The 22,234-nt window shown below is 39.4% G+C and overlaps 1 protein-coding gene across 11 annotated transcripts in view; it reads right to left on the bottom strand.

Moving 5' to 3' along the window:
- The window catches only part of B3GALT1 (beta-1,3-galactosyltransferase 1), a 315,156-nt gene that overhangs the window by 10,888 nt on the left and 282,034 nt on the right, over positions 1-22,234 (bottom strand). For 2 of the 11 annotated variants that reach the window (XM_070508053.1, XM_070508055.1), the window contains one exon: positions 21,415-21,529. The exons of the other annotated variants lie outside the window; for them this stretch is intronic. The gene's annotated coding sequence lies outside the window, so the exon portion shown is untranslated. The remainder of the gene's footprint in view (positions 1-21,414; positions 21,530-22,234) is intronic. 11 annotated transcript variants of the gene reach the window in all.

Below are 22,234 nucleotides of genomic sequence, written 5' to 3'. Positions count from 1 at the left end.
GTAAATCAACTTTTAGTTTGTAACTAGCATTCAAAGAAGAAAGAAAATGAAAGTGAAAAGGGACACAAAGTTTGGTTTATTTTTAGATTAAAAAAAGAACTAGTTCAGATTATTTTTTAAGACTAGGTGAAGAATATGTATAGTTGTAAGCAGTACTCTGCACCCGCCACTTTCTCTTTCCTTTGACCCCCTTAAAAGCTCTAATTAGTTGAGAAAGATAAGTCAGGACTGCGGCACATTTTCCAAAAGTTGGGGCCAACAGTTCTTGAGATACTGACTCCTCCATTTCTGGAAAATAAGGGTAATTCTCCTGTGTCACCTCAAATTGCCAGCATTTCCATTATTCGGAGCCAGTTTTGAATATTCAGAGATCATATGGCACTACAGAAGTGGTTTTAACGTTAAAATCCACATAGTAACTTTAAAAACATGGTGCAGAAGGAGAAACCAGTTGAAAAAATGTCTGATTTTACCAGTTAAAAGAGAGGAATGTAAAGAAGACAGAGATTCGGAAAAGACAGAGAGAAATAAAGGGCTAACTAGTGGTGCTTATGAATGGCTCTTGAAATGGATGAGCAGCTAGCTGTATAGTCCATCAGGATATTGAGTAGGGTAAAAGAGATCCTGCCTGAAAAATGTTGTGATCTCAAGTAACTTTCCTCAGAGCTGGTGTATCGGTGAAATCAAAGAATCCTCATTCTGTGGGGGAATACAGGAACTCAGACCACAACAGAACTAATTGATAAACAAGCCCCAAAGGCCAGAGATTCTACTCGGGTGTATTAATTTGGTGAGTGGTTACCCTTATGTCCAACTGTTCCTTCCTCTCACTTTTGTAATTATGCTCTAAATAAGCACAGGAGAGGAAGAAATACAGTGCTGTTAACACTAGATAATGGTCCTTGAAGGAAGAATTTCATAAGTCATTATGTTATACAGCTTGTTAACTTATTATCTCTTCAAATCACAGAGGGCTGGCTTTTTCTCCTAGCCTTTCCTTGAGGTGAGCCTCATTGGCCATGGAAGGCACCATCGCACAGAAGTCGAAATCCCTGAATGCTCATAGCAGTAAGTGTTCTGACTTCTCTGCCTCAGAAAGACAAAGAGCTAATTTGTTCCTTTAAAAATTTAATTATGAATCTTTTCAAAGAGACCCCATAACTGAGCTCACTGAACAGATCACTTGCAACGAGGAAGTGGTGGAAAGCAAAAGGTAATATTCATCATGACACGGCAGTTGAAATCATTTCCCTCCCAAATCTGGAAAAAATTATTTAAGCCTTTTTCTTTTTAGTTCAATATAGCTTGAAATCTATTGAAAAGGACTTTATAAATCCTTGCGTTCAGAAGAATGGGGCCAATGTGGAAGAGCAGGGGTCGGGATGAGGATGCCTTTGTGCGGGCTTAGGGCTCTTGCTCTTCTGAAAGCTAGACTCTATTTCACTGCAGAAGAAGCGCACTTCAAATTAGAAGGGAAGATTATCGCTTTCTTCAAACCAATGTGTTGCCCTAGTTCCAGAATTCAGAGAATTTTTAAACATCGCTACAGTCCTCTCAGGGAAAAATGAAAATGAGAATATCTCATTATTTTAAATAAATGCTTCCTTTGCAGTGATGGATATTGTGACTTGACTGCCTTATATGAGACCCGTTTTTAAAGCCATTACTTATTTAATCATAGGAGCCTGGGAGCCTGGGAACCTGGCTATACGGTGGGCCTTGGGTAAGGCTTCTCCACGGGGAAAGGAAACACCAGGATGTTTTATTACAGATGTGGAAGAGGATGAGAGGAATGGTATCCTACTAATATAAACAGCAGCTGGGAGAATTTAAAAATGATGAGCCATGTGATATCAAAAAGAGTATTCATTTAGCCCATTATTTTGGGGGGAAGCTGATATAAATGGATATTTTTAGAAACCAGAAAGATGTTATAATATTTACTGTCTAAAATTTACAAAGTCTAAGGAGATATTTCTTAGACAGCCCATCACAGAGAAGTAATATTATTCTAGGCGATATTTCAAACAATGATATTAGTCTACCATGAGACGACTGATAACATATGGAAAACAATTTGCAATTTTATTTTGCTTTTCTAACTCAAATGCCCCTTGATGCAACATCAATTTATTGGAATACAAAATAGCCAAAAATAATTTTGTGTAGCTGCTGTCAGTGGAAAGTATTTTGTAGGCAGTCAATCTTATGGCCTTGGAGGACCTGGATTCAACTTTCAGATTTTAAGTCATCAGCTCTGAACACTGGCCACCTCTCTGCTTTTGTTTCTCCCTCTCTAAAGTGAGAGTGATAACATCTGGACGTAGTTTGTAGGGTCATTGTGAAGATCAAATAAGATACTGTATTTGAAAATACTTTGTAAGCTGAATAGTGCTACATGAATGAAAAGTATTATTATTATTAATATAAACATGATAAATAAAGACAAATCCAGAGAGAAGTGCCTATAAAATGTGTCATGAGCAATGATCAGTCAATGCATCTTGATTAATTGGTGCTAAAGGAGTTTTCTTACTTGGCTGTTACTCAAAAGGAAAAGAAAAAGCTTGGCATTTCCAGTTGACTGGCTTCATAAGAAGTTTTAATTTCATTTTATAATGCCTATATGAAAAGGTCCTGCACTTCCATAAAAAAAGAGGGTGCATAAGTTAGAGGAAATGTCATTATGACTGTTATTAACACTAATGTGATGTAGAATTAGAGTTTTTTCAAATATAACTTTTAACTTTCTAGGTACACTAAGATAGCCCACGATGGCTACAACATGCTTATTTTACGGATGTTTAAGACAAAGCCAATATAATATTCATCAATTTTTTCTTCCTAGGCTTGTCAAGGTTGTAATAGAACCTACCTGAAATGTAGTATTATCCAGTCTATCATTGTTTCATCATTTAACTAAAGGACTTATCAATTTTCAGCATTAGAATTGGCTTTATGAATTGTTCTAGAAAGACACCCAAAAGGAAGTCTGGGTGTCAATGACAGTTTTATTTGTAGAGTAGCTTTTGAACCATGTCCTTTTGTTTCTGAAATCTGTGGTTTTGTGTATAATTTTCATAAGTCAGCACCTACTAGCCAAGCAGATGAAAATGCTGCTCTTTGTTTCATTCTCATCCTCAGTCATCTACGTTGGTTCTTCACAGTCCTTACTTCTGCCAGTCCCCAGCACCATTATTCATCAAACACTTGCTTCACTTCACCCTCACCAAACACTATATTATGCTAGAGATTTCTATTTCTACACAGTGCCTTCTTTATACAACTTCCTTTCTGCTAAAGATTCTTATTTTCCCAATGGTTAGAGACCTAGCCTGCCAGTTTTCATCCTACTGTGCCTTGAACTCTTTACTACAATCCACCTTACATAGCTCTTGAATCCATTTGAGGCTACACTGGACTCCTCTAACTTGGATTCCACAGGCAAGGATTTCAATATTAATGTCTCCCAAGGACGTTGCAGTTCAATTCTCATTCCTGGGTCACTACTCCCTTCTCTCCTACCCACTGCATAAATTCCCCATTTTTGTCCATCTCTTTATTCTTACTCCTGCACCTTTAAATATTGTGGAGTAAGGTCTCATTATCAAAGAGACTGAGATTTGTTATCTGGACAAAGCCCAAGATTGACAGTCAACAGAAAAACATTCAAGTTGTAGCTCTGCCATTGAGATCTCTTTGGAAACATTTTTTCCCCTCTAAAAATCTCTCTTAGTTTTGAAATTGCATTAATCCTCACTGATCAGAAATTCTTCCACTAGTCCTTGTTTTCTCAACCCAGGTGATGAACGACTCTTCTATAGCATTTGGCGTTTTCAGTCTCTCATTCTCATTGGCTCCTCTTTGTTTCTAGAAGTGTTTGTCCGCCTTTGGTTGGAAAATGACAAGATTAATAACAAAACCTTCTCTTGACCCTGGTATCACTTTCAATTATTGTCATAGGTTATTTCACATTCAGAACCCCTAAATAAGTGCTGTCTCCTGTTTTTCTCCATTTCCTCACCCATTTAACTCTTGCAATCTATCAGCATGGCACCTTCCTTGACCCACTTAGTCACTCTCTTCTTTCGGCTCTTGCCTAGGATTCCTTGAACTGTGCTCTCATGATTCTCTGCTCACGTTTCTGGTGGTCCTTTGCATTTTCTTCTCTGCACCCCTCCTGCGCCTGCTGCTCACATGGTCCAAATCAGTCCACAGCCTTCCCTCCAGTCTCATCGGCCTGAGGAGCTCATTTCCTCGAGAAAAGGCTTCTGCTATCAACTTTCCAACAGTGTTCACCAGAAAGGTGGGTCAGAGACCAATGAACTTGACATCCCTTCCCGTTTTCAGCACTGTTCTCTCTTTCAGACAGGGTATAAATGTAAGTTTATACCAAAGTGGGGGACATTTGCCTTCCTTCTGCTTTTTGCTTTTTTTTTTTCCGTTGTAGAAAATGTGTTTCAGAACATGTGTGTGAGTCAAATTCCTTAAACTGAGAAGTTTGTGTCAGACAAATTTAACAGGCATATAGGACAGGTTTTAGTAATGACAACAAAAGGTAAAAAATGATTTTGTGCTTTTTGTTCACCTGCATCTATGACAGTTTTACTTTTCTTTATATTTGAGATGTCAGGCTGTTTCTGAAACTGTTAAAATGTTGTAAAGTCCCATTCAAAGTGTGTTTTTACTTGGCCCATTAGAGATGACTTTCCATGAAATTCTGAGGCTATTTTTTTGCTTAAAGACTGCATTTTAATAGTCATTTTTTTCAGTAATTCCTAGACAGTTGGTACAGGTGACTTTTCTAAGAGATTTCAAGCTATTTTCTTTCTCTTTCCCTTATTATATAATTTGAAAACCTATCAGACAATTTGAAAGTTTTGTAAAAGTAGAGTTAAGGGACGGTCTCTAAGTATAATTGGAAACAGGTCAGTTGTGAAAGGAATAGTCTTTTTTTTTTTTAAACAAATGGAACTGTACAAATGTAAAACCACCAGATATTGGAGGAAAAAAATCTAACTTGCCATTCTCTACCATCTCTCCTCAGTCAAAAGTATAACCATTTTCATGACTGGGTAGATTATCATGGCACATCATTATTAAGATTTGTTAAATGCAGATTATGACATTATGTAATTAATTATTTTTAAATGACATTTTTGAACAATAGTTTCTATTTAATCAATACTTATAATTTGCTAGGACTATATAAAGTACTTTATAAATAACTATTTGTACATATAATTTACCTATTTAAAGAACACACCATTGCTTCTACTGCCTCTGCTCACCCCTATGATGTTCTCTATAACTTACATATAATCTTACTAACAATGATAAGAAATAGACATTCTTGTTCCCATTTAAAGAAGAAGAAACTGAGACCCAAAGCGACTAAGCAACTTGCTCCACTGTCACATAGCTAGTGAGTGATTAAACCTGGCTTTGAGCACAAGTCTGTTAACCTGTGAGGTGTGGATCCATACACTATATTCTGCATTTCACATTTTACGTGATAGTCAGGTGAAAAATTTTTGTTTTTCTTATTTTCTTTAATTATCCCTGGGGCAATGTGAGAGGTGGGGAAAATGGACTCACAGCCTCTCTGCATCCCACCATAGCTCAAGGATCTCCCTGGTCCTGAGACCCTCAGTTTCATAATGTAGAGGTGTAGTCATAATTTTTTAATGAGAACAAGAGAAAGAATGAAGGACCCTCTCCGTTCACAAGGCTACTCCCTTCACAATACTAAGATATCTGGAAAACCAAACCAATAATGATGCTTGGAGCTCACGAAATTTTAGGTCAAAAGGGAAAGTTTGCTCTTAAGGGATATTTTCATTAAGCTCTGAAGGCCAGATGAATGCTTAGCTCTGTCATAATCATTTTATCTTGGAGAGAGTGTAAGACTTGGGGTCTGAGGCTCTGCCACTTCCTTGCTATGCGATTGTAGTCAAGGGAATTCTCCACTTATGGCAGATTTGGTAGTTTAGCTAACTGATTTCCTATTCCAATCTCCATTTTGCTTTTCTTCCAGGAAATGGGCAAGCTGTGAAAGCAGCTGAAGTCCAAAACTAAATTTCCCAGGTCCCTTTACAACTAGGATAAAGGCATATGACTTAGTTTCCACCAATCAGATGCCTTTGGGTAAGACATAGATGCGGCAGTAAGCAGCACAGGATGGCAGTTGCTCGCCAGTGATTTGGATTGACTGGAAAGCACATGGAGTGATAAAGGTATCTGGTTCTTCTGGAACCACCTGATGGAATTTCCAGGCTCCAAATGTGAACAGCATAGGTGTGAGTAGAGGCAGTGGAAGCAATGACGTGTCCTCTGAAACAGCTCCAAAGAATTGTCAGGCACTGTTTGGACTTCGTTGTTCACGGTCATGCTGTTCTGGCTGGTTAGTAACCAAACCTGGGTCTTGCCCTCTCAGAGATTCCATGAGCTATCTAATGCCCTTTGACAAGTCCCTTTCTTGTTAACCTGGTAGAGTGGATTCTGTTGTTTGTAATAAGATCCCCAAACCATACACCATTCTCCCTACTTCTTTAGGTATAAAATGAGTTGATGATAATATAATTTTCAGGCTGGCTGTGAGGTACACGGTAAATTTTAAAATGGCAAATAAAGTTTAATTTTTGTTATTGCTAATTGCTGGCCACTTAAGCATTGCTTGAGAGAACTACCAACCACCACAAAATAAATAAATAAGTCCCTGCTGTATTCATCTTGGAAAATGCTACACAGCATTGCCCAAGTGAGGAGCAGCCTTTTGATTTGAGGATTACATTTGAAAACCCTATTTTCTCACTCCATGCTTTCTAAAAATGTATGTCATGTGTCTTTTGACTGGGTGTCACGTGGCCTTATTATTGTGATCTTACTTAGGGAAAGATGCCCTGGATGACAACTTATTATCTCTTTCAGGGAACTCTTGTGCCCCTTTCTCCTAGGTGAATTACTGAAAACTGCACAGCTTTCATTTAAAAATAGGCCACCATAAATACGCTCTCAGAAATTGCTGAAAATTCAATTGGTTCTGTTTTTTTAAGTGTTAATTTTACTTATATAATTACACATGGCATCATACATGTGCCTACTCTTGAGTCTGAAGACATTCCTACAACTTATTATTCTCTGTCCTTTATTTTTGGTACTGAAAAAAGACCACTGTGCTTTTGTTTGCATTTATTCATTCACTATATTTGACAATCCTACGATTAAAATTTAGAAATGTTATATTAAATATACAAACTAAAATGTAAATTCCCTACCTTCCAGGAGCTTATAGTTATATTAACTATAATCTATGTGGGCAGAAATAAGGAGTAATTACAGTTATGCTGCAACTGAAATTACTGTAACTGAAATAGTTAATTTTTGATGAGGATGATTGGGTCAAATTCATGGAAGAGACTATTTTGACTTAGATCTCAAATTTTAAAAAATGAATAGAGAAATTTCAATAGGACAAAAATTGGTAGCAGGAAAGAAGAGACAGTCAATGGTAAAATGAAAGCATTTTCAAAGAGACAAAAGCGTAAATTATTTGATTTATTTTCAGAATAGAGAGCTGTTCAGTATGGCAAACTGTTGGATTCATGACAGGCTGTAGTTAAAACTGAGAATGCAAAGGAAGTCATTGTTCATGAGTGTATTTTTTCTCCACCATATCTTCATCATTTTTTCATCTTCAATATACTTTCATAACTTTACCATTGATTGTATTTTAGGTTGCTTCTTTCTTTATGCCATATGGAAAGACAACTCAATCAATAGGCCAATTTCCTCAGCTGCTTTTAACTGTGTCTCTTTGATAAACTGTAACCTCTGTAAGGGCAAAGATTTTATCTGGCTTTATCACTATTTTTATTACTCTCATTATTATGTCTATCTTTATCACTATGCCTAAGCATAACAGCAGAGTGCAAGAAATACTGTAGTTGACGAATAAATAATTGTTGAGTAAATGGCTTCCAGATAGCCATAAACAGTAATCTGTCATCCAATAGTAGCATTAACAACAGTCCTTTGCTGAGATATCATAGGTACATGAACTGTATCCCAGAGCAAGTATCTATGTGATGTGCTGGAAAGATACACTAAAAGAGTATGATATCTTCTCGCATGCCATTCAAGGCAAATTTCTACCTCTGATTTAATTCCTGAACTCATGACTTGGTTATAATGATTCTAGATTAAAAATAAATTTTCTGGAAAAAAGATAGTTTCTATGGATGACAATAAACACACACACACGTGTACATATTCATACACATACATACACACACACACACAATAACCCAACGTTAATAAAAGAGAAATTCAGGAAATAGTACAGAATCTAAACCTTTTCTGGGGTGAATATTTTTCAGGGTTTTTCACAAGTTGCCAGCTGTCAAACCCGTGAATTACTCTTTCCTGAATGTCTTTCTGAACTGACTTTTTATAAATTATCTGGCTTGCCGTTGTAGTGGGTCATTTGTGATTACATTTATCTTGTCCAGTTACAGCAGTAACATGTGTAAATTGGATCTCTAAGAAGTGATAAAGTGATGCAAATAGTGCTTTTCACCTCAGGTTACCATAGCCACAGTCATTATTTGCAATAGCTACTGTGCTGTGTTCTTCTATGAAATCTCCTAACAAGATGCTTCGCCTCATGTCACATCCAAGCTACTAAGAAGAGTATACATATTGAAAAGATTGGAGCTGACATAACTTCACTGCCAAAACTACCCTTCCAGGAAATTATCTTCAGAGCTATTGTTAGGTTGATTTTCATACGCTTGGAAATTCTTTATAGAGACCATGTGTTGTCAGATTCAAGAGGATAATTTGCATTTTTGGGTAATAGGAATGGGGTGAAGAATAACCCTTTTGTAACTGGGAAGTTTTCAAGGCATGAAGTGCAACAGCAATAATGGGCTCTATGGGAAGACCCAGAAGACTCAGTCTCAGAGACTAATAGGACATTCCCAGAAGACTAATAGAGAAACGTCAATGCTTCTAGGTTCCTGGGGAACTCTAGAGAATTGTCAGAAATCAGGATTATTATTTATCTTCCACTTGTGTCAGAGAGCTAAGAAAATATGTAAATGCACAATAGGAGTAATGTATTCTCGTGGTCTGAAAGAAGAAGCTTTTCAAAGTGCTGCCTTACAGCCAGAGTATATGCCAATGCTTATTACTTTGGGTTGTGAGACACTAATGGGTAGGAATACTGGGTTAAATGAATTTCTTCAGATTTATGTACTACAGGACTGCTCAGAGCCTTTGATGTGATCTACTCCTTTGAGAATCTTAAGACAGGGATATAACATGGCTCACTGAATTTTGTTATTACTGAGAGCTTCATGGGAACACAGCTTGGGATGCTGTGCCCTATCAGACAGTTAAGATGCTCCATGATTTCCTTTTTGGAATTGTAAATAACTATCACCACATTTTTGTTATTGCATTTTTTGTTTCTTAAAAATGAGGTCTAGGGACCATCCTGGTGGTGTAGTGGTTAAGTTCACATGCTCCACTTTGGCGGCCTGGTGTTCACCAGTTCGAATCCTGAGCGGAGACGTACACACTGCTCATCAAGCCATGTTGTGGAGGCACCCCACATACAAAATAGAGGAAGATTGGCATGGATGTTAGCTCAGGAACAGTCTTCCTCAAGCAAAAAGGGGAGGATTGGCAGCAGATGTTAGCTCAGGGCCAATCTTCCTCACCAAAAAAAAAAGTCTCAAAAAAGGCAGACTGGTCACAGGCTCATGGTTACTTTATGGGGTGAACATAATAATATTAGAGCATCTATTTTTTTAAATATGCTTGTTAGCCTAGTACCTTATTACTCTTAAGTTTCTCAACTTTTCTTTTTCTAACAATGTATTTTAGGGCTTTATTACTTTCGAGAAAGCTTTTGTTTTATTAATACAAAAATGATGCATCTTCAAGACAGAAAATTTAGAGGATCAAAGTAAACAAAAAGAAGGAAATAAAAATCACTCATAATCCTATCAAGCAGATATAACTCTGTTGACAAGCAGATGTAGATCTTCTCTCAATTTGCGTTTTATGTGTTTTTGTTGGTAAATACAGGATCATGTTGTATAGACATCTTCGTGCGCTTTTTTCCCACTTAGCGAGCATCAGCAACACCTTCGCATGCTATTACCTACTCTCACGCCACTTTATTTCCAATGCCTGCCATATTGCACTTTTGTAACCATCCTTCCACTGTTGGATATTTAGTCTAACAAGCTTCCTGCTCTTCCCAGGTTTACTCTGTTAGCATTCTTAGAGACTTCAGGGATGTGACTATTAGAACAGTTGACAGCATTTTCAGTTTTATAAAGCGTTGTCCTAGAAACTTCATGTCTCAACCGCAGTGTCAGAGAACAAACACACCAACAATGATCTGCTGCCTGGGGTCCCGGAAATCACACTCATGGTGCTATCGACAGTTGTAACTTCCCAACCCGGCTCATCAATCTGCAACTACAACTTATTCCCCGGCCACTAGTATTCCAGAGGAACCATACAAGCAATCAAAACCTACAATTTATGGGTCAAATCCACAGAACAGCACGAAGTCAACCCTTTCGGCTCTCGGGATGAGAATAGTATGAGACCTGGGGGCCTTTAGGATGGCAGCATGAGACTGTTCCCTGTTTTGTTTGAAGTCTTCCAGGTTGTTCATCTCAGAGCTTGTTCTGGAATGAATGCCCACATCATTTAAACTACAGAGATTATCTTCAGCACCATAGGCGCAATTATGGAGAGGCTGAAATCAGCACCTCCTGGTAGTCTGTTTGATGAGCCAACGCCAGTAATGATTGGAGCTGACTCCAAAGTACTGAGGATTCCTATCTGGAGATTCACCATGGAAGTTCTTCCAGGCATCTGGTCAGGCGTGACATGAGAGAGCCTGGTGAGCTGAATTTCCCTGGTCTAAACGGAGCTCTACTCCAGGCGTGCTATCTTGTCAGAATAAGAACTTGATTGCCTTTCATCCTAGTTGCCCTAACTGTAAAGCACCTTGAAGTACTACTTCACATAAAGGAAGTCGAATTGGACCAGATATACCTTGTCTATCTCTACATGTCAAATGGTTGTAAAAATTTGCAGCTATAAACTTTTATTTTTTGATTCTCAGGAATTTGGATTTTGTCAGTAATTTTGAAAAGCACTTTTCAAGGAACTTGTATTGGGAGGCAGCATAGTAAATTTCTAAAACTATAGATTGTGTAGTCAGGCGACTCAAGTTCAAATTCTGCCATTTATCAGCTGTATCATCGTTCTGCAATCATTTCCTCAGCTGGAAGACAGGAAAAGTGTGCCTACATCAGATTCATAAAAATGACATGAAATAAATATCAGGAAAGCACTCAATATCAGTGTCAGCACACATGAGTGCTTAATTAATATTATTATTAATTTTAATATTTAAAAAATTATAAATATATTTAAATATTTTAATATAATTTATCATCAATAAGGATGCTGTTATTAATTGTCTCTACTATGTGCAGGTGCTGTGCTAGTTCCTGGGGGGAGAAAGTTGAACAATACACTGTCCTCTAAGGAGTTGAAGTCTAGAGAGTTCATTTGTAGTTTATTTCAATGTAGCGTTGTAAGCGATGGAATAAATGACATAAAGTATGTATGAGATGTTGTGAGAATGCATCACTCAGTGTAGAAAGATGTTGGGAAGGCTTGCTTGGGTCACATGGCATGGATGGTAGAGTTTTACTTCCTGGGCATCTTACATGCTGGGCATCAGCATGGGTTACTGAACCCGTGTGGTCACCGCTCCCCTCCAGCGCTTTCACCTCGGGCTTAAATCGAAAGAACTGGAGAGACCTCAAGTGTTTTTGTTGTGTTTTCTTTTGACCATTGGCTTTTGTTGTCTTACAGAAAATGTGATAAAACAAGTCCCTACTATTCTCTGTACAAAGTAACTTTTGTAATAATGTGTATCTTTGTATAGCCTAGTTCATGGAATAAATTTTAATTCATTTGGGTTTTTTTCAGCTTCTTTAACATTCACACCAAACCACATTCTATTCAAGTGTTTAAAAACCTAGACCAAGTCAAGTTAATAGTTTCTGGTGTTAAATTAAGCAAAAACAAGCAAAAAGAAACGAGACTATATTTTAAAGGAAACACGTTACAGTAGGGAAAATTACTTAAATATATTAGCCTTCCGTCCTTATTTCCTCTGGTATACCATATTTTTCCTTCTCCCTGAGATATTCTCTTGCGACAAATACAGAATCTCAAAATCTGTACTCACTGTAGCCACTGGGATTTCTTGTATATCTTTGTCTGCGGCATTTTACTTTCCTAATTAGGAACACGGCTTCAGTGGCTGCTGGCTACAAAACAACCTGGTATTGCTTCTCAGCTCGTTAGGAAGAGGAGGAGGCTGGAATGGGCCTTTGGTCCTCATTAGATGGCTGATAAGTCTCATTTGTACATTTTGAAGATGCTGCTCAGGCAAGCGTAGCAATGCCACTGGGGCCAGGTTTGCTAATTGGAGAATGTGAAAGAGTATCCATATAATCTCAGTGTCTCTGGGGGATTTGCCCAGTTGGAGGTTTAATCCCATTGTCTTTCTTATCCTGAAGGCAAAGAAAGGCACTGTCTCAAAGTTTAGGCATAGAAAGACACGAACATCTCCTGATGATCCAATGTCTGATGTGAATGAACCGCAAAAGCCACACTTCTTGTCTTAAGGGTGAAGACCTTGAGCTGATCCATACAGGGTTCTAACGCTGGATGGAGGAGATTGCTCTAGAATAGCTTTTTTCTTTTAAAAAAAGCTGTTCAAGGAGGTTCTGAGTATCATATAGGTATGTTTTTCAAGTTGTCATTCTCAGTGAAATGAATGACAGCATGTAAGGCAGTGGCAGAGTTTCTTAGCTTACATAAGAGGGATTTCAGTGTGTCTATAAGCGTGGTTAGTTTAGAAACTTCATTACTACATTTTATAGGGAGAAAGCCTGTTGAGAGATTAACCATTTGTGACAAAAGTAAAAGAAGCAATAGAATCTAAAGCTAGAACTCGGGTCTCTGAGCGGGAAGAGACTTGCTATCTTCTGGAAGAGACCGCCCTGTACTTTTCAAGGACAGACAAGGCAGGGTAAGCTGGTCTTTCTCCACCTTCCTACATTATGTCCTTACAAAGGATGCACACTAAGAAGACCATTATTGATACAGGGCTGACTTTTTGTGAGGAAAAATCTAGGCTCCATTTGGGTGCCATCTATTTATTGACTTCAAGCTTAAGTTGCCTACTGTGAGCACAAGTGTTTACACAGATAACAGCTACATGCACTAAGTCTCCCTGTTATACAATGGTCTAATCTGAATAGATATAAAGATCCTGTGACCCATAAGAACCCTATTGCCCTGGCCTGATTTTCTTTATTTTTGAGTTCTGACTTGTGTTAGAGACTGTTTTCGAAATGGAAACCAACACATCCTATTTTGTCCAGCAAATTTCTCTTTTTAGATAATAATTCACTCTACAATAGAGTTCAACTCTTCATTAATATTGAAGTCCAACACTGAGCCTGTTAAAAACTCTGATTTCATGCTTACAGTCTAAATTTCAATGTTGGAAGTAGTCTTAGGAGATGATTTAAGTCAATCATCTACCCCAGGGATAATCACAACATCTTAGATATGAATGTGTCTTAGGAAATACAGGAAGAGAGTTTCGAGAATTTCCCTTGGGAATTTGTACTTGGATCTGATCACAGTCACTTAAAGATGTTATTTTTCATGTACAGACTAGTTAGTCCTATAATTTCGGCGCATATCACCTCGTTTTACCCTGGGACTTGGTGGAGGTAGTCAAATCAATTCTCTTCTATAGTACCTATGTGAAGATAGATCAGTAATTTTCAACTTTCCTTTCCCCAGATTAAGACATGCCCATTTCAATGGTGGGAGAAAAGAAGAGTTTATACTACATCTAGTTGCTCCATTATTACCCAGTGTCACTTTTCAATGAGCAATCAGGAAATAGCTACCTTTGTGTAGTGATTTTCATTTGACTCATTGCATTAAAACATCTTCAAGATCTTTTCTGAGTTTTGTTTAAGGAACTGAATTTCCTTGAGATCCTCACTGTGTGGACTGCAAGAGTCATTGGTGCCTCTATTTTTGTTTTTGTTAAATAAATTTCCTAGTCGGGGAGTTTTGAGCTCATAATCTCTGAAAAGAGACACAGCCATCTGCCATATAGTTTAGCCTCTGAGCTGTGGGCTTGGAGGAAGCTATATTTCAGAGACAAGGAAGCCAAGGAGGGGCAGGGGACACGTTTATTTTCACTTTTCACAGACCACAGTAGGAGTGAATCTAAACTGTGACAGGAGCTTGCATTAGGTGCCAAACTGCCACTGTCATTTGCATAATGTGTAATCTAAGGTGTTGATTCATCTCTGATGGACAGGCATGTTTAGTGAGGGGAGACGAAATTGCACATTGCCCCCCTGCCTGCCCCTTAAGAAACCAATCACATTCCTTCTCTCCATCAATGCCACAGAGGCAGGGAGCTTTCTGCTCCATTAAACTTGCTTCTTGTCTCTACTTAGCAAACTGACTACCAGCACTGGCTCTTTCCCTGCTGCCGCCTCTGATGCTGCTGAGAGCAAGCTGCTCCTCCCCCAAAGGAAAGGAACCAACGTAAATGGAACTGGCTGATTTGGGGGGGGGGGCAGTATTTTTACTTTGTTTTTGTCAAATTGCATCCCACCCCTAAATAAGACTTACCTTGTGAAGACTGTGGAAGAACAAATATATTCAGAAAGTACTGTGCTGTTAAAATTGAACCATTTGATTTTAATGTAATTGCAGAGTTAACTGATTTTAATTGGCTGTTTTTTGAAAGTGGGTGTTTGGCATAGAATTTTGGTTTTAGAAACTGAACATATATCTGTTTGCATGTTTGTGCAGTAGCAAATGCCTTTGTTTTAACAAAAGAGTCCTCTCATTTTAAAAAAATTCCTAACATTAGATATTTAGTGAAACTTGTACTTTTAAACAGACAGTGGTCAAAAGAAAGACTCTCTCAACTTTGACTTTTGCATCACTGTCTTAACTTTGTCCCCATTCCCACTGTACAGTAATGGTGTTGTTTAGCACATTTTTTGGGGACCAAGGGTAGGAGGTTTCTATATCCCTCCTACCATAAACATTTTCTAAACATTTATTTAACTATTTTATGAGCATTTTCTCTAATTCTTAAATAATCATCTTCCTTTTTAGCAATAAAGAAACTGAGGCCCAGAGTATTTAAGAGACTTTTCCAATTCCTTTTGGTTGAACCACACAAAATTGCTGTTTATGTAGCTTAAAAATGGTTGGATATCAGCAGATTTATATGGCTCAACCCAACAGCTATTCAGGAGAGCTAGGATTCAAATTCAAGTCAGCTAGGCATTGTCAGCCTTCCTTCCACTATGCCATGCTGCTGTCTTATTTATTTATATTCTGTGTTGTTTCAAGAACCTCACTTTGTATGCATTACGTACTCAATATAATATGTGGTTAATGAATATTTGTTGATTGGCTTTTTAAAAATGGATTTAGGGGAAGCACCTAGAGCTATGTTTTGTAACCATTTAGCAAAGTATGAGGTCTCAGTTTTTACCACTGTAAATCTGGGTGGTTATAAAGGGCTATTAGATACTATCTCTCGAGTCATTAATTCCTCTACTCTGTACGTACGGTACAATTTCCCAACATCCAAATAGCTACCTCTTGGGATGGGCTTTTTTGGGAACAGGTGAAATCCTGCATCTTGAATGTCTTACTCCCGTGTTCTCTCTTCTGCCAGCGAGGCTCAGCAATTTCACAGGTTTTGTGAGATGACTGAGAAAGCAGTTAGATAATCTGCCCTCAAAATATCCCTCCCCTTTCCTTCTCACTCTATTCACATTTCCTTTCCACACTTGCATTTATTCCCTTTCCAACACTTTCTCTCTTCTAGAGATAATACTCTAATTTTTTGGCCACAGGTGTTTTTAGCTCAAGTTCTCATACTGGCCTTTTTAAGAACAGACTTGCACATTTTGGAAGAAGCCAGGTGGTTTTAATATTGAGTATGTCCAAAAGATATGAATTTTGAAAGCAAATCAAAGACTGCACAATTTATGGTGTAATTACATAGTAATTACTCAATTTGCTTGTGAACATTGAATCCTCTCCATGGGTTTTAAACAGATGTCACAGCAGATGCACCTCATTTAAAGGAGAATTTCTATTAACTACAGCAGTAGTTGGGCTTATTATCTTCAGTGGTGCTGAATTAAATTGGTAACAGAGGGCAGTGTTGAAAACTATGAGAAAGTATGATTCAGACAGGAGAGGGACAGAAAGTGTCAAACGGGAAGATTCCCATAAGTAAGCATATCAAATACGGTGTCAGCATCTCAAAGGATTGATGAATTCTTGGCTTTGGGGTTATATGACAGTTATTGATGGTAGTAACTGAATTTTGCAGAGAACTTTCCAGTGTACAAAATTATTTCTACCTACATTATCCCATTTGATTCTCACTGGAATCCAGGATGCAGGTAGAGTGTCCTGAGGCTCAGAGGTCACCCAGGTGCTAGCCTAGGCCAATCCCATTCCCTAGTCAGGAGAACTTAGGGGACGTGAGGCCAGTGACACAGTGGCTGAGAATCTTGTCAAATCTCCAACTGACCACGTGCTCAGCCTTTAGGACTAGAACCAACTACATTTTGTTTCGTTCTTTGTGACAAACTGAGCTATCTTGTATCCTGCTTACTGTAACTGGCACCTGTCTTGTTCTTTGTACCTCACTGTGCGGAGCCCCGTTTCCTCAAATGTCAGGTGGCAGGGCTGTTTTGAGTAATAAATAAGATGACCTGTGAGGCACCTGACATGGGGAGGATGCATAATTTGTGATGGTGTACATTTTGTCGCATGGGTCTTGTTGGCGCCTGGAGTTCTGTCTCTGAACATGAAGCATGATTGTTTCGGTATGGAGGTCATTTGGGAGACTGCAGTGTAAGACTGTGTGTTATATTGACCAATGTTCATGTGTGCTCCATGCATCCCTGACTTTCACCCCATCCCTGACCTTCGTCCCTTCTCTGAGTCTCATTCAGTATCAGACCAGCACCTCATCCCTTGCCTTCACCCCATTCCTGACAGGGCATGTCATAATCAGTTTCTTTGAGTTTCTTTGAGGGTTTGGGACTCAGAGATCTCCTCAGGGGCAGAGAAAGGCAATAAGCCACTGAACTAGAGTGTAGAGGCTTGAGTCTACCCCAGATTTTCCTGTGTCTCCTCTTCCTCAGCTTTGGCTCAGCTGCTTGGAAAGTTGCCCTGGGAGAGGTCCATCAGAGACCAAAGGACACTGGTGCTCTTCCTGTCAGTTCCTCTTCCCAGGGCTGGAAGGGAAACCTTGCCAGGAGCCGGTGATTTTCGGACAGGGGGCAGAGCCCAGTCAAGTGAAGACTCATGCCCAGCTGTGTGACTGAGGCCTACCCACAGGCCACTTGAGGAATGTGTCTAAGAAATGTAGGAACCAAATGCAAATGGCACCTGCCACTCTGCCCAGCTGAAGAAAGTCAAGAAAAGCCCATCTTGAGAGAAACTGTACAGCCCCAATCTCCATATAAATAAAAAGAAATAATGCCTAAATTAAAGCCTTAGCTTGAAGCACTGAAAGAGAAGGAATCAGAGGGCAAACATTTGAAAAATTAGTTATGAATTCGTCATGGTCCAAGATCTTTATCAGCATGTAATTTAAAAAGAAAAATAAAACAATGTGCCAACCTCACAGTGGATGTTGATTACAAGATGCATAGTTAGTTAAACGCGTTAGCAAAGTCTAAAGAGATTAGAGAGCGAATCCAAGCGCCATTGCACAGACCCCCTGCCCAGGCCCAGGACAAAGATGCACAGTCACCATTTCTCCAGTTGCTACAGGGGCTGGAGGAAAGCGCGGTGGGCTTTCTAAGCAACTGTCCTGTGTGGGGCAGAGAAAAGGGGTAGATTCCCTCTCAGAAGTGAAAATGAAAAGGATGTCCTAAGGGGAAAGATTATTTATGGTGTACTCTGCATATGATAAAGTGGAATTAGCAAGAGAATTGACTTCTATTGGCAGCCTATTTCTGGACAAACTACTTTGGCCCATAGTAGGGAAAAATTAAAAAACCAACCTTAAAATTAATAGTTATTTGAAACAAAGAGATAAAGGATTTGGAAAAATACTTTCCAAGGGTGCCAGGCGTGAGTGGGCGTGAGGCAAAGAGGAGAGTGAACAAGGGGGAAACCCCAGGTATGGGGAGCAGGAAGGCCCTGCTGTCCTCTGGCTTTCTCCTAACACCCTCCTTGACCCTCCCTCCCCTTTCCTTCCCATCCGCCTTCTTCTCTCTCCCCCAACTACTTCCTAGCTACGGGGAGCTTCCTCAGTCCTGGTTTATGTTTCAACCAGATGAAGGCCTTGTTCCATCAGAACTGAGCAGTTTATCTGAAAAGAAATTCACATAAAGCTGGTAGAGGCTGATACTGGTAGTCTCTTAGGTAACATGTGTATTTTAACAGGGAGTCCTTTTGGGCTTTATCAGAAAACAGTGAAGAAGACTTTATTTCCCAAGTGTCACAAGCCATTCACATGGTAAGTATCTTTGAATGGAGGAAAAGGACGGGCAAGTTCCAGAATTCCCTAAATCCCTGCAGGTGGACAGCTGCCCGCTCTGTCTATACATCCAACCTCATCTGAGATGCGGTCAGGCATGTCTGCCACATTTGCTTCCCTTGACATTGTTGTCTTCTTGTGACACTTTCCTGCGGACTGTAACTCCATGATGACAAAGACTGTCTCTGTCTTAAACAGAAGAGAGAACATTTACTGAACACTTACTATCTTGTCAGTTTTCTAAGCCCTTTAAGTTTATTAACTGATTTAGTTTTGAACCATCAGAGGTAGGGAATTCTATGCCCATTCTAAAGACGAGGCATGAGTTGTTGAATATTATGTGTAAGGTCATAGGGCAGGTAAATGGCAAAGTTAGGATTCAAACCCAGGTGTCTGACTCCCAGGCTCACGTGGTAAACCACGATACAGGTTGTCTTCCTGGCACCTAGTACAGTGTGTGGGAAGCAGTCACTACTTCTGGTTTTCCTTTTATATCTCTGTGATGGTTAATTTTATGGGTCAACTTGGCTGGGCCATGGTTCCCAGATATTTGGTCAAACATTATTATGGATCTCTCTGTGAGGGTGTTTCTGGATGAGATTTCCATTTAAATCAATGGACTTTGAGTAGAGCACATTGCTATTGATAATGTTGAGGGGTGGGGCAGGAGACTTATCCAATCAGATGAAGTCTTGGATGGAACAAAATGCTGATCTTCCCTGAGCAAGAGGGAATTCTCCAGCAGACTGCTTTCAGACTTCACCTGCAATGTCTGCTGTTCCTGATTTTCCAGCAGACTGCCTTTGGACTTGAACTGCAACTCTTTCCTGTGTCTCTATGCTGCCAGCCTCCCCAATCAGATTTTGAGCTCACCAAGCCTCCACAATCGTGTAAGCCAATTCCTTAAAATAAAACTTCCTTAAAATAAAAACGAATTCCTTAATATATAAAAAAAGTATATATACACATCCTATTGGTTCTGTTTTTCTTGAGAATTGTGACTTATACAGTCTCCTTTTCTAATAAGTTCCTCAAGATTAAGTCCTAGGCCTTCTTTTCTTCTCAGCCTAAGTTTTGTCTATTTTCTAAGCAATTTTTTCCTGCCCATGGCCTTCGTTGCTACCCATATGCCAATAACTCTAAATGTATACTTCTAGCTCAGATGTATCTACGGAGGTCCAGACTCATATGCACCTACGTACTTGGCATGTGTTCTTGGATAGCTGAGGGGCACCTGAATGCAGCAGGTACAAAGGTAAATTCAGGACCTTACAATCCTGATCCTCTTTCAGCATTCCCTATCTCTATGAAATGTACCCATATCTATCTGAGAGACCAGGAGCCATTCATAGCAGCTCTCTCCCTTATTTCCGTGCTTAACCCATCACCATGTCCTGCCAATGTCACTTCAGAAATTTCTCATATCTTTTTACTTCTCTCTATCTCCACTACCACCACCTTACCCAACCTATGGGTATATCTTATCTTGACTCCTATGGTAACTTTTCAAGTGGTCTACACGCATATTCTTTGTTTCCCCTCTAATCATTTTTCTTCACACTTCAGCCACAGTGATCTTTCTAAAAAATAAAGCCAATCATATCATTTTGTACCACTCCCTGTGTGAAACCAGTCACTGACTTTCTATTGTGCTTAGGATGAAGGCTAAATTCTTGGCATGATGACATGGTGGTTCCCAAGGCTCTGCATGACTCTGCATGTCTGCAGCAGTGTTCTCCTTGTTCTCTACACTCCAGCTGCTCTTACCTTTTTCCAGTTCCTCAAAAATGCTTCCTCACAGTACTGGTCCTTTGCACATCCTGTTTCTATTTTTTAAAATGCAGGGCACATTTCGAACCTCTCAACTCTCATATCAGGAGTGACTTTGAAGGTAAAGATGTTGTATTCCACACACCCCTCCCTCAGTCTACTCAGATTCTTTTGTTATACAATCTCATAGTATTTATCTAAATTAAGGCAAATAATAATGGCTAAGATTTATTGAGTGCTTATTAAGTTCAAGTCAAGCACAGTGCTAAATACTTTATAATCATTATATTTAAATATTATCTAATTGAAAAATACAGGGGCCAGCCCAGTGGTGCAGCAGTTAAATTCACACATTCCACTTCGGTGGACCGGGGTTCGCTGGTTCGGATCCTAGGTGTGGACCTGGCACTGCTTGGCACGCCATGCTGTGGTAGGCGTCCCACGTATAAAGTAGAGGAAGATGGGCATGGAAGTTAGCTATGGGCCAGTTCTCCTCGGCAAAAAGAGGAGGATTGGCAGCAGATGTTAGCTCAGGGCTAATCTTCCTCAAAAAAACCCAAAAACTCTGAGAAGTAGGTCTTATTATTATTTTATTTTAAGACAAGGAACCTGAGAACCTGGGTGGGAAGCTAAGTGCATATTCAGTGATGTGATGACTTGGTGGATATTTGGCTCTCCCATTGGACTGTGTACTTGGAGTGAGCTGGGGTCATGCCTGTTATTGATCAGCACAGTTAGAGGACTGCCTGTCTGTAGAATGTGTTCAATACCTACTTGTTGATTGAAATAATGATGAATATTTGCATAAGTAATGAACTAGGACATATTTTAATATGGAAACTAACTGGGTATTCCTTTCATTCTCCACCCTAGATTAGTTGCCTATGAGATTATTTACAAAATTTTAGACAGTTGCTTGCAAATGAGAAAATAGCATTCCCAATACTAGAGATGTTTTACAGTACCCTCCACTCTTCATTTTGATGACCATCTGCTCCGTTTCCAAATGAGGCAGCAATTTAGTTTAATTTTGCTCACAGTGAAGGATGATTTTTTTTTGTCCCAGTCCTTCCAGGGCTTCTAAAATAGAGTCACACATGTACAGACACACTTAAAAACGCGTGTATGCTGCAGTAAGTCCACACTAGCAGCTGTAACAAATAAACCCTAAATTTCCCAGCTTAACACAATAGATGGCTATTTCTTATTTGTGTAACAACCTAATGGGGATGTTCCTGCTCGGCCAGACAGCTTTCCACATAGGGAGATCCAGGAACCTGGGCTCCATCCATGGTGCCCCCATGCCTGGAGGCCTCAGAGTTCTCTGACCTAGCCGACAGCAGGGGAGAACCAGCACGAAGAAGGCACACCAACTTCCTCAAAATCTTGACCCAAAATGAAGCACGTCACTTCCACTCATATTCCATAGCTAGAAGCTCATCATGTGGTCACACCCAACTCTAAGGAAGGCAAGGAATACTGTCTAGTTATACACGCAGGAAGAAAAGAGAGAAAACATATTTGAGCATATCTCTGCCTCACCTCCCATCCCTATAATACAAAGCAGAGAGATGCTATAAGATTAGTACAAAGTGCCCTGGGGTATGGGCAGATGGAGCTTAATTCTAATGGTGGGCATCTGGAAAGGTTTGTGGAGGAGGGGATTTTGAGTGGGTCTTGAAGGATAGGTAAGTCTTTGATAGAAAGAGGTCCTAACAAGCATAACTGAGACCGATGCCAAAATGGTGAGGTCTGAAGCCAGGAGGGAGTGAGGGTGTGAGAGAA

This window comes from Equus asinus, chromosome 4, assembly GCF_041296235.1.
Source record: "Equus asinus isolate D_3611 breed Donkey chromosome 4, EquAss-T2T_v2, whole genome shotgun sequence".
In the NCBI taxonomy this organism is placed as follows: domain Eukaryota; kingdom Metazoa; phylum Chordata; class Mammalia; order Perissodactyla; family Equidae; genus Equus; species Equus asinus.
Note: the sequence above shows the minus strand (reverse complement) of the source record. Positions and strands in the feature narration are given on the sequence as shown.